Consider the following 13,425-nt stretch of genomic DNA (forward strand, 5'->3'; position numbering starts at 1 on the left):
AAATGTTGAGCACAATGTTTTCTATGGGCTATATAATCAGCTTTGTATTCTGTAGATAAAAATGCTGAAAGAGTAGTGGAATACAAAAATGTTGGTCTTGATCTTGATCAGAAACTTGAAAATATTGAGTTTCCAGTTATGGTTGATCATATTCCAAAAATAGAAAGTAGAACTAATGTATCTATCAATATATATCACTAAACACGAAGAAGTAAAATTTATTTGTGATCTATGCTTACTCAGTTTCAATAGTAAAGAAAAAATAAATAATTACACATCGAATTGTTTGACTAAGAAACCATTAAAAGTTGAAATGTCATATAAAGGATCATGTATATATTTTGAAATTTATCAGTACACACAGAACGTTCGACTTGTAATTTATGGTGGTTTTGAAAGTTTACTTTTAATGATGGACAATTGTCAAATAAATGTAGAAAAATTATATACAGTGACATTAAAAAAAACATGAACCAAGCGGGTTTTGCTACTTCATCAAGTAAATATATGGAAATTATAATGATCCTGTTGTTTATCGAAGTCCAATTTGTCATAAAAATTCATAGAATGCATGAAGCAAGACATTGAAGATATTGGAAGAATTTATTCTGAACCTGAAGAAATTAAACGACTTACACCGGAAGAACAATCAATACATAACAAATCTAAAGTTTGTACACAATGTAAATGTCATTATACAAGAAATAATAGAAAGGTTCATCATCATGATCATCTAACAGGTAAATACATTGCTCCATTGTGCAAAAATTGTAATTTGAAACTGAAACATCCTGTTTTTGTACCTATTGATTTACATTATTTATCTGGTTATGATTCTCACTTCTTTGTGAAAGAACTTGCTTATGATAATAGAGAGACAGAACTAATCCCACATAATGAAAATAGATACATTAGTTTTGGCAAGAGTACAAATATTTGAAAATGAGATTTGTTGAACATTTAAATTTATGGCTTCATCACTTGACAAACTTTCACCAAATTTGATAAAGAATCAAATGACAAACATTAGGAAATTTTTCTCAACAGAATTATTTAAGCTAGTGATCATAAAAGGCTTATATCTATATGATTACATGGATTCTTGGATAATATTTGAAGAAACACAATTACCACCAAAAGAAGAATTTTACAATATATTTAATGACTGTGCAAGTGACGAAGATTATGAACATGCAAAAATGGTTTGGAAAAAATTTAACATGAAAAATCTTGGTGAATATCATGATTTGCACCTTAAAACATATGTTCTGTTATTGGCTGATGTGTTTGAAAATTTCAGAAAAACTTGAATAAAAACATATGAATTAGATCCATCTTTGTATTTTACAGCACTAGCTTTATCTTGGGATACGATGTTGAACATGACTAAACATATCACAATGTTTTAAGAGATATGTAAAAGCAAGTAATAAATATTTGAAAGATTTTGATAATCAAAAGATATCAAATTATTTATTTATTTAGATGCAAACAGTATGTATGGTTATGCTATGAGTCAATATTTACCATATGGTGGATTTGGATGGAATGAACCAAATAATTTTGATTGTACCAAAAATAAGTGAAATGTCAAACACTTCTCGAGATGGATATAAATTCGAAGTAGGTCTAGAATATCCAAAAGAATTACGTGATTTACACAAAGATTTTCCATTAGCTCCAGAAGTAACAATTTGCCAGAAATGGATGAAAGCAAATAGATAACTACTTTGAATGAAAAACATAATTTTGTAGTTCATTACAGAAATCTTATACAACATCTGTCTCTTGGAATGAAACTCACAAAAATACATGAAGTTTTAAAATTTAAACAATCTGATTTGATAAAGAAATATATAGATCTGAACACATAAATGAGGACTATAGCTTTAAATGATTTTGTGAAAGATTTTTACAAATTGATGAAGAATTCTGTGTTTGGTAAAACGATGGAAAAAATAAGAAGCAGAGTGTATATAAAATTAGTTTCAGATGGAAAAATGTGTGATAAACTTGTAGTTAAACTAAACTTTAAATGCAGAACTATATTTAATGACAATATTGGTGCTATCCATATTAATAAAACAAAAATTACATTTAATAAACCTATCTGTGTTGGAATGAGTGTACTTTATCTATCTAAAGAGCTGATTTATGATTTTCACTACAGAGTTATGAAATCAAAATATGGAGAAAATATTGAGTTGTGTTATCAAGATACAGATAGTTACATTTCTAATAGAAAAAATGAAGATTTCTACAAAGACATGAAATCAATTATTGATAAATTCGATACAAGTGTCTATCCAGAATAATGTTTATGATATTCCACAAGTAAACATTAAAGTTGTTGGAAAAATGAAAGATGAATCTAATGGAAAAATAATGGAAGAATTTTGTGGTTCGCGAGCAAAAATGTATGTTTATGAAGTTGGTGACAAAATAGAGGAAAAATCTAAAGGAGTTAAGAAATGTGTTGTTAAAAGCAGAATAAGTTTATAAGATAACAGAAATTGTTTGTTTAACAAAAGAGAACAATACAGAAGAATAAATTTGATGTGAAGTGAGAAACATGAAATATATTCAGTTGAAATAAACAAGAATCTTTGAGTCCTCATGACAATAAACGATATGTCTTGGAAAATAGAATAGATACATTAGCATATCGACATTATAAGTTATTAAAAGCTTAAATAAAATTTTTTATATAAAAAATTAATAAAGTTTTATCTATATGAGTGGAGACTTTAATCGAGAAGCTCAGTGATGTTAGTGTCTCAAAAGAGATTAAAAAAATAGGTGAGCTAGAGACAAATGTTTTATATGATGTTACTGATTGCGAATATATAAATACTAGATTTGGAGAGCAACTTTGTCTAGAGCTCAATAATGGTTTTAAGGTTACTTTACAAATAGATTTTCTAAATTAAGTGGTGACTGGGATTTTGAAATAATTAGAAAAGGACAAATGAAATTGAAATTTAAATGAATGAAGAAATGTAAAAATAGGAATAATGAATTTCACGATATAGAACTCATGATGTGAAGTTTTCAATATAATTTACATTTGTTAACTAATTCATTTTATTTATTTCCTTTCATTCACAATGTAAATATTTTAATATAATTTACCTTTGTTAACTAATTCATTTAAAATTATTGTCTTATGATCATATAGGGAAATGAGCCATTACATTTATTTTCTTACGAGCATGATGTGAAATGAAATAAGGAACTTAGAAATCAGTTGGTTATCTAGGACAATGCTGTAATTAGTTATAATTGGTTGAATTATTGAAAAAATTAGGTATTTAGCTAAAGCTATAATTTGGTTGAGTTATTTATATATACTGAATTTAAAAAAAATTGGTTGAGTTGGTTAGAAAATGTGGAACTGAGTTAGTGAGTGAGCTAGTGAGCTACAACCTACAAAACACATCTACTTCAGTTTTTCTTTCAGCAGGAGATATGTAGTTTTGTGAGGTGCTAGTGACAATCTATGCCTCAACACCATCCTTCAAGTTCGAAAGGTGTTGTATTACATTTGTCTTCTATATTTCTTCTAGAGTCATGGCATACAACAAACAACACATCATCTGCAAATGCTATCAATCGGATTACGTTACTGCTGCCATGTAACTTCTGTAGTATGGGCTCCAATGCTACACCCCACAATTCTAGATCACACACTGATCCCTGTGGACAGACTTCCGTTATTGCCTTCGTTGTTTCATTCCTAGGCATTTAAAGAATAGTGTTTCCCACGGCAGTAGTCTCTCAAGCAGTTTTAAGTGCTTCTGGACACCTCAACTCTCCAAGGTGGCTGAAGAAAATCCACCACCATAGGTTACCGAAAGCGCTGGCAATATCGATCGTCTTCGATAACGCTAAGTGGAATGAGTATCTGTCGCTACCGAGAAAACCTTATGTACTGCGTCTTCAGTTGATCTGCCTTTTCTATACTCCTCATTCCATACAAAATTTTTGAGGCTTTCGTGGCCACTTGTGTCTGGACGATCAATCAACAGTGGGATCAAAGAAATCGGCCGTGGTAGAGCACGCACTCAAACCGACCACGTAATAAAATTCGACGACACGGAAGTTCAGGCTGTAGAGAAGCACTATCACACCCGCTTGTTCAGAGAAACGTTAGAAATACAAAAACACGCGAATAGCTTCAACAAGAAAGAGGAAAGCCTTAAGGTAAATGGATCCTGGTTTCCCGTACTGCAGCGAAGGAGGATCGCACAGGAAATGACCACGGAAAATCCCTCGCACGTTGGGCGCCAGGTACATATAGTCTGCGGACGCGAGCTCGGCTCCAGTTCACAACCGGCAATGGAGGGTGAAGCTTTGGCAATGCCACCCACTCGTGCTGGTTAAACATTACTAAAATCATCAGACGAACGTCGGCTGAAGAACCCAAGACAGAAGCCAATCCTCATTCCATGTAGCAGACTACGATCTTGTAATCTGTTACATAATAATTTTACAAGTATCTTGCCGAGAACGTTCAAAAGACAAACTGGTCTATAGGAATCTTTTTATCATCGGAACTTTGTCTTGCCCTTTACCAATTATCACCACTTCAGCATTATTCCAGCAAAGACGGGCCGAAGGGTGAGTTCAGGAGGTTCGGACTTCCCCTGCGACCTAAATGAAATCACACACCACCTAATTGCCGTGTAGTGCAACTGAAAGATATTTTCAATCATGTGACGAAAGAGGGATACTCACTGTCGTCAATGAAGGCCACCGATAGACTTAAATTATCTATATATCGATAGCACTATCAGCTGCCACCCATCCCTACTTTAGCTAAAACTAACTACTGTACATTGTTGGCTTTACTTGAGGTCAGTTGTTGTTTTGTTAACCAGTTCAGTTCTTACTTGCAGTTGAATTTAATCGAACTGCTGTTATTTCTTTTGTTCAGCACGCTGCTGTGATGGTTTCTAATTACAGAGAAGGAGAAAGAGTAAAATCAATTTTGATTCGTCCACTAGCGTTATGGCAAGCTAAAAATGTGGAAGCACTACTATAATAGTCTAATTACCTATTTATAGCAGTTCATTGTTAGTACTGGAGTTGTTACTTAGAGAAAACTTTTGGGTTCCAATATTTCAGTATTTCACAAGGTTGCGGAGCGGTAAACATAATTACAAATAACATTAAATTAAAATCAGTGCATAAAAATACACTTGGTTTTGCCTGTGTCCCCCCAAAAACACGCAGATCAACAAAAATGCCGGCCAAACAGTGAAAGTTTACATGCTGACATCAGTAATCAAAATGGTAAAATATCGTCCAATTAGGTCATCGAGGCTGTTCGCATTTACGCAAACCAGTCCCGATATGAAACAATGGGGAGGCGTTTGCGGAGAGACGAAGGTGTATGCATTGACAGCTCATTCTGTACTTTGTTTGAAACATTTTTTTCCAGCCGACTGCCCCCCCCCCCCCCGAATCCCCGCCGGCCTCACTATCCCTTCCCTCCGCCCCCCCCCCCCATTCGTCTATAATCCATCTGTGCTCTTGTTACACTGTAGCAGTTGAAGCGTTTCCAAATGTCCTATGATTATCTTTAAGCTGTAATGTCTCAGTTGCAAAAACAATTATAAAAATAATTATTTCTTTATTTTTGTAACAGTACTTATCTTGATTTTGGGAATAGGTACTTATTTATTGGGCACACAGCACTTAGTTTTAATGATTCTTTGGGTGAGATTTTGGCGGAATGGATAGTTCAGCGATATTTTACGTGGAAGGTACCTAGCGATCGTCATTCTGTACTATGTAACCATGCAAAAATATGGCTCACTTGTCGAACGGCGATATATCAAGTCTTCCAATTTTTTGCAAGAAATCTGTTCTACAGTGGAATGTCTTATTCGTAATGTCCTTGGAACAGTGAGTCCAGCTGCACAAGTGACACCTCTAACGTATTTGGAATAAACTTAGTATAAGTGATAATGCATGTTGTACATGCTTACTAGAATCAAAGGCTGTATAGACATATTATCAAGGATAAACGCAAAACTCATTTGTGATGTCACATACATTGCAAGTCTAGTGTAAATCAATGTTAAGATCCCAAAACTGTAGCTCATAGTATTCTTGTATTCCGTCTTGTTTTATAGATAAATTTGCTTGCTATCGTTTCAAGTTGACTGTTGAAACAATAATTTAACAAGAAGTCCTTGATCACTTAATAAAATCGAAGAATTTTAATGAAATGATACTTAATTTAAGATTGATTTCAGGGCCTTGGGATGCTTTGATGTGGTGAAGGAATTCTGTCTTGGTTTCAGACAAGTCAGAGATAGAAATACAAGGCTGTAGAAGGATAAAGTGTCAAAAGAAGTTTGTATCCCTTGAACATTACAAGCTATTCAATCGAAAGTTAAAATTGTTTTGCTCTGCGATACTGAACATTGCGTTAGAATAGTGAGGTATTTTTGTTACCAAAGAGGCAATACATTATACTAGAGGTTTAAGTCATTTTGGCAATAAAGTGAAGTTATCATATTGCCAAAAAAAGAGATGTTTAATTCTAGATGTAAGAATATAATTATCTATAATATAATTGGCACGCCGCTTGAGGTTGGAACTACTTCCTTCTGCGAGTCACGGTACATGGCTGGAGAACACGAAGCAGGAAGTGAGTTACGGCCACTCATAAAGTGTTAGTGTTGACGGGTCACTCGGTGGGTGTCGACCATCGTAAACCACTAATGCTGATACCTAATGTCGTTAGTAGTTATGTTACCTCTTGCCTGCAACCTGAACTTCCACCGTAGGAAGGTGGTATGGGACTTCAAGTCCCACCGCAACACCTTCAACGTGTACTCCAGTGATGTCTTTGGAACGACATCATTGTCGAATAGAACAGTTTTACCATCCACCAAGACAGCAAGGCCGTGAACCACTGGTGAAGCTGTGTTTCAACTTCCCACAAAAAAATTAGGAGTGATCGTTGTGACGCGAGTCGGCCGACGTGTTGTGGCTGTAGCGTCAGTGTGTGATTCGCGCTACATCCCTGACTGAGTTGTTGCATGCTAAGGCGATCACGATATCAACAGGTTTCCCGGCGGAAGATTGTTCTACGGATACACTGAGGAAGTGTCTGTACTCTGCTGATGCTCCGTAGTAATACCATTTTACAGGTTGTGGAATAAGTGTAAAGTACAAGCTTTTGTTAAGATGTGCTCTGAGGCGTTGCAAAACTGTGTTTCGCGGAAATGTCAAACTACATTAAAGCTGATGCATTGGGTTCTTCACTATGTGCTGAATTTTAGTCTGTTTCGGCTCAAATATTTTACTGTGGTTTGCTCATGTTTCAAAAGGTCATGCCATGTTGGAATCAATGTAATATAATGTCAACGCCACTGTCCACGAAAAGCATGCACAGAAATGAAGAGACAACAACGTAGTATCGATTGCAAAGCGTAGCATCCTCGGGGAGACTTCGTAAGCTACCAATCAAGAGAGACTGCTATGTAGGAAACCATAAGAAACGACAGAAAATGCAGGCTCAAAATTCCGATGGAAATTAAACTAGCGAATTTATGATGCGCATCTTCGATTTCAGCTCCTGCTAACGTGAAAGGAGAAGAAGTTGTTATCATGGAGTGGAACGGAAACACAAAACGCTGTCAGTATTATGTCTACACCGCCGCTCTTGCACCACTTTTTTCCTTTATTTACTATGATTTCTGCTTGGCATTAAAAGATAATTCTTTCGTCGCTATTGGCGTCCTGCCAGCATGTAAATAAAAAAAAAAACACAAATTAATTTGATGCTTTTTCTCGACGTAAAAGAAATAAATACTTTCTTTTTGATGCCTTAATCGGAACCGAGGTCATGTGCCGTGTGACAAAAAAATTAGTTTCTTGTTTGTCTCAGTCTTTTTGCACAAATGTCGTAAAATAATTTAAAGTCAAGAATCTATTGACCGACAGAAAAGAGTGAATAGACAGCCCAGTTTATATGTATGTCATTTGTTATAAACAATTCCTCCCTGACAATACAGTAACTCACCACCATAGCCAGTTTCCGTCCTCCTCTACAATTGCATTTAGCTGCTGGGAGGTAGAAGCACACAGTTTTCAGATGAATCCGTTATTTTGTGACAACTCATCCTTTGCCACATTAACTGCTTCGGACAGCGCTGTCTCAGTTGTCGGTGCTGGGCTTCCTCACCTAATAATTTTCTCCATCTCTACCCGTACGTGAGTAGGGGGACAAGCTATGTTGTGGGCATTTTTTTAGTGTGGGTTGCCTACACCAGAGGCAGGTATGCACTCTACAGGTATTGTTATGCTAAAAGAATCCTTCCTTCTGATTAACAGGCACTTAACCTATTGTTCACCCTGCCCCCTGCCCCTCCCGAAACCCCCTCTCCCCCTCGCTGCTACAGGTACACTTTCTACATCTACATCTACATTTATACTCCGCAAGCCACCCAACGTGCCACTGTCATTACCTCCCTTTTCTGTTGCACTCACATATGGTTCGTGGGAAGAACGACTGTCTGAAAGCCTCCGTGCGCGCTCGAATCTCTCTAATTTTACATTCATGATCTCCTTGGGAGGTATAAGTAGGGGGAGGCAATATATTCGATACCTCATCCAGAAACGCACCCTCTCGAAACCTGGACAGCAAGCTAAACTGCGATGCAGAGCGGCTCTCTTACACAGTCTGCCACTTGAGTTTGCTAAACATCTGCGTAACGCTATCACGCGTACCAAATAACCCTGTGACGAAATGTGCTGCTCTTCTTTGGATCTTCTCTATCGCCTCCGTCAACCCGATCTGGTACGGATCCCACACTTATGACCAATACTCAAGTATAGGTCGAACGAGTGTTTTGTAAGCCACCTCCTTTGTTGATGGACTACATTTTCTAAGGACTCTCCCAATGAATCTCAACCTGGTACCCACCTTACCAACAATTAATTTTATATGATCATTCCACTTCAAATCGTTCCGCACACATACTTCCAGATATTTTACAGAAGTAAGTGCTACCAGTGTTTGTTCCGCTATCATATAATCATACAATAAAGGATCCTTCTTTCTATCTATTCGCAATACATTACATTTGTCTATGTTAAGGGTGAGTTGCCACTCCCTGCACCAAGTGCCTATCCGATGCAGATCTTCCTGCATTTCGCTACAATTTTCTAATGCTGCAACTTCTCTGTATACTACAGCATCATCCGCGAAAAGCGGTATGGAACTTCCGACACTATCTGCTAGGTCATTTATATATATTGTGAAAAGCAATTGTCCCATAACACTCCCCTATGGCACGCCAGAGGTTACTTTAACGTCTGTAGACGTCTCTCCATTGATAACATGCTGTGTTCTGTTTGCTAAAAACTCTTCAAACGAGCCACAGAGCTGGTCTGATATTCCGTAGGCTCTTACTTTGTTTATCAGGCGACAGTGTGGAACTGTATCGAACGCCTTCCGGAAGGAAAATAGCATCTACCTGGGAGCCTGTATCTAATATTTTCTGGATCTCATGAACAAATAAAGCGAGTTGGGTCTCACACGATCGATTCCTACAGAGTAGATTCTGGGTTTCCAAAAACGACATGATACTCGAGCAAAAAACATGTTCTAAAATTCTACGACAGATCGACGTCAGAGATATAGGTCTATAGTTTTGCTCGACGACCCTTCTTGAAGACTGGGACTACCTGTGCTCTTTTCCAATCATTTGGAACCTTCCGTTCCTCTAGAGACTTGCGGTACACGGCTGTTAGAAGGGGGGCAAGTTCTTTCGCCTACTCTGTGTGGAATCGAAATGGTATTCCGTCAGGTCCAGCGGACTTTCCTCTGTTGAGAGATTCCAGTTGCTTTTCTATTCCTTGGGACTTATTTCGATGTCAGCCATTTTTTCGTTTGTGCGAGGATTTAGAGAAGGAACTGCAGTGCGGTCTTCCTCTGTGAAACAGCTTTGGAAAAAGGTGTTTAGTATTTCAGCTTTACGCGTGTCATCCTCTGTTTCAATGCCATCATCATCACAGAGTGTCTGGATATGCTGTTTCGAGCCACTTACTGATTTAACGTAAGACCAAAACTTCCTAGGGTTTTCTGTCAAGTCGGTACATAGAATTTTACTTTCGAATTCACTGAACGCTTCACGCTTAGCCCTACGCTACCTTTGACATCGTTTAGGTTCTGTTTGTCTGAGAGGTTTTGGCTGCGTTTAAACTTGGAGTGAAGCTCTCTTTGCTTTCGCAGTAGTTTCCTAACTTTGTTGTTGAACCACGGTGGGTTTTTCACGTCCCTCACAGTTTTACTTGGTACGTACCTGTCTTAAACGCATTTTACAATTGCCTTAAACTTTTTCCATAAACACTCAACATTGTCAGTGTCGGAACAGAAATTTTCCTTTTGATTCGTTAGGTAGTCCGAAAACTGCCTTCTATTACTCTTGCTAAGAGATAAACTTTCCTCCCTTTTTTATATTCCTATTAACTTCCATATTCACGGAATCTGCAACGGCCTTATGATCACCGATTCCCTGTTCTGCACTTACAGGTTCGAAAAGTTCGGGTCTGTTTGTAATCAGTAGGTCCAAGATGTTATCTCCACGAGTCGGTTCTCAGTTTAATTGCTCGAGGCAATTTTCGGATAGTACACTCAGTATAATGTCACTCGATGCTCTGTCCCTACCACCCGTCCTAAACATCTGAGTGTCCCAGTCTATATCTGGTAAATTGAAATCTCCACCTAAGACTATAATATGATGATAAAATTGATGTGAAATGTATTCCAAATTTTCTCTCAGTTGTTCTGCCACTAATGCTGCTGAGTCGGAAGGTCGGTAAAATGAGCCAATTATTAACCTATCTCGGTTATTGAGTGTAACCTCTACCCATAATATTTCACAGGAACTATCCACTTCTACTTCACTACAGGATAAACTACTAACAGCGACAAACACGCCACCACCGGTTGCATGCAATCTATCCTTTCTAAACTCCGTCTGTGCCTTTGTAAAAATTTCGGCTGAATTTATCTCTGGTTTCAGCCAGCTTTCTGTACCTGTAACGATTTCAGTTTCGGTGCTTTCTATCAGCGCTTGAAATTCCGGTACTTTACCAATGTAGCTTCGACTGTTTACAATTACAATACTGATTGCTGCTTGGTCCCCGCATGTCCTGACTTTGCCCCGCACCCTTTGAGGCTGTTGCCCTTTCTGTACTTACCTGAGGCCATCTCACCTAAAAAACCGCCCAGTCCACGCCACACAACCCCTGCTACATCTACATCTACATCTACATGACTACTCTGCAATTCACATTTAAGTGCTTGGCAGAGGGTTCATCGAACCACAATCATACTATCTCTCTACTATTCCACTCCCGAACAGCGAGCGGGAAAAACGAACACCTAAACCTTTCTGTTCGAGCTCTGATTTCTCTTATTTTATTTTGATGATCATTCCTACCTATGTAGGTTGGGCTCAACAAAATATTTTCGCATTCGGAAGAGAAAGTTGGTGACTGAAATTTCGTAAAAAGCTCTCGCCGCGACGAAAAACGTCTATGCTGTAATGACTTCCATCCCAACTCGTGTATCATATCTGCCACACTCTCTCCTCTATAACGCGATAATACAAAACGAGCTGCCCTTCTTTGCACCCTCTCGATGTCCTCCGTCAACCCCACCTGGTAAGGATCCCACACCGCGCAGCAATATTCTAACAGAGGACGAACGAGTGTAGTGTAAGCTGTCTCTCTAGTGGACTTGTTGCATCTTCTAAGTGTCCTGCCAATGAAACGCAACCTTTGGCTCGCCTTCCCGACAATATTATCTATGTGGTCCTTCCAACTGAAGTTGTTCGTAATTTTAACACCCAGGTACTTAGTTGAATTGACAGCCTTGAGAATTGTACTATTTATCGAGTAATCGAATTCCAACGGATTTCTTTTGGAACTCATGTGGATCATCTCACACTTTTCGTTATTTAGCGTCAACTGCCACCTGACACACCATACAGCAATCTTTTCTAAGTCTCTTTGCAGCTGATACTGGTCTTCGGATGACCTTACTAGACGGTAAATTACAGCATCATCTGCGAACAACCTAAGAGAACTGCTCAGATTGTCACCCAGGTCATTTATATAGATCAGGAACAGTAGAGGTCCCAGGACGCTTCCCTGGGGAACACCTGATATCACTTCAGTTTTACTCGATGATTTGCCGTCTATTACTACGAACTGCGACCTTCCTGACAGGAAATCACGAATCCAGTCGCACAACTGAGACGATACCCCATAGCTCCGCAGCTTGATTAGAAGTCGCTTGTGAGGAACGGTGTCAAAAGCTTTCCGGAAATCTAGAAATACGGAATCAACTTGAGATCCCCTGTCGATAGCGGCCATTACTTCGTGCGAATAAAGAGCTAGCTGCGTTGCACAAGAGCGATGTTTTCTGAAGCCATGCTGATTACGTGTCAATAGATCGTTCTCTTCGAGGTGATTCATAATGTTTGAATACAGTATATGCTCCAAAACCCTACTGCAAACCGACGTCAATGATATAGGTCTGTAGTTAAATGGATTACTCCTACTACCCTTCTTGAACACTGGTGCGACCTGCGCAATTTTCCAATCTGTAGGTACAGATCTATCGGTGAGCGAGCGGTTGTATATGAGTGCTAAGTAGGGAGCTATAGTATCAGCGTAATCTGAAAGGAACCTAATCGGTATACAATCTGGACCTGAAGACTTGCCCGTATCAAGCGATTTGAGTTGCTTCGCAACCCCTAAGGTATCTACTTCTAAGAAACTCATGCTAGCAGATGTTCGTGTTTCAAATTCTGGAATATTCCATTCGTCTTCCCTGGTGAAGGAATTTCGGAAAACTGCGTTCAATAACTCCGCTTTAGCGGCACAGTCGTCGATAACAGTACCATCGGCACTGCGCAGCGAAGGTATTGACTGCGTCTTGCCGCTTGTGTACTTTACATACGACCAGAATTTCTTCGGATTTTCTACCAAATTTCGAGACAATGTTTCGTTGTGGAACCTATTAAAGGCATCTCGCATCGAAGTACGTGCCAAATTTCGCGCGTCTGTAAATTTTAGCCCATCTTCAGGATTTCGCGTTCTTCTGAACTTCGCATGCTTTTTCCGTTGCCTCTGCAACAGCGTTCGGACCTTTTTTGTGTACCACGGGGGATCCGTTCCATCTCTTACCAATTTATGAGGTATGAATATCTCAATTGCTGTTGCTACTATATCTTTGAATTTGAGCCACATCTCGTCTACATTCGCATAGTCAGTTCGGAAGGAATGGAAATTGTCTTTTAGGAAGGCTTCTAGTGGCACTTTATCCGCTTTTTTAAATAAAATTATTTTGCGTTTGTTTCTGATGGATTTGGAAGAAATGGTATTCAGCCT

The sequence above is a fragment of the Schistocerca gregaria genome, chromosome X, assembly GCF_023897955.1.
Source record: "Schistocerca gregaria isolate iqSchGreg1 chromosome X, iqSchGreg1.2, whole genome shotgun sequence".
In the NCBI taxonomy this organism is placed as follows: Eukaryota; Metazoa; Arthropoda; class Insecta; order Orthoptera; family Acrididae; genus Schistocerca; species Schistocerca gregaria.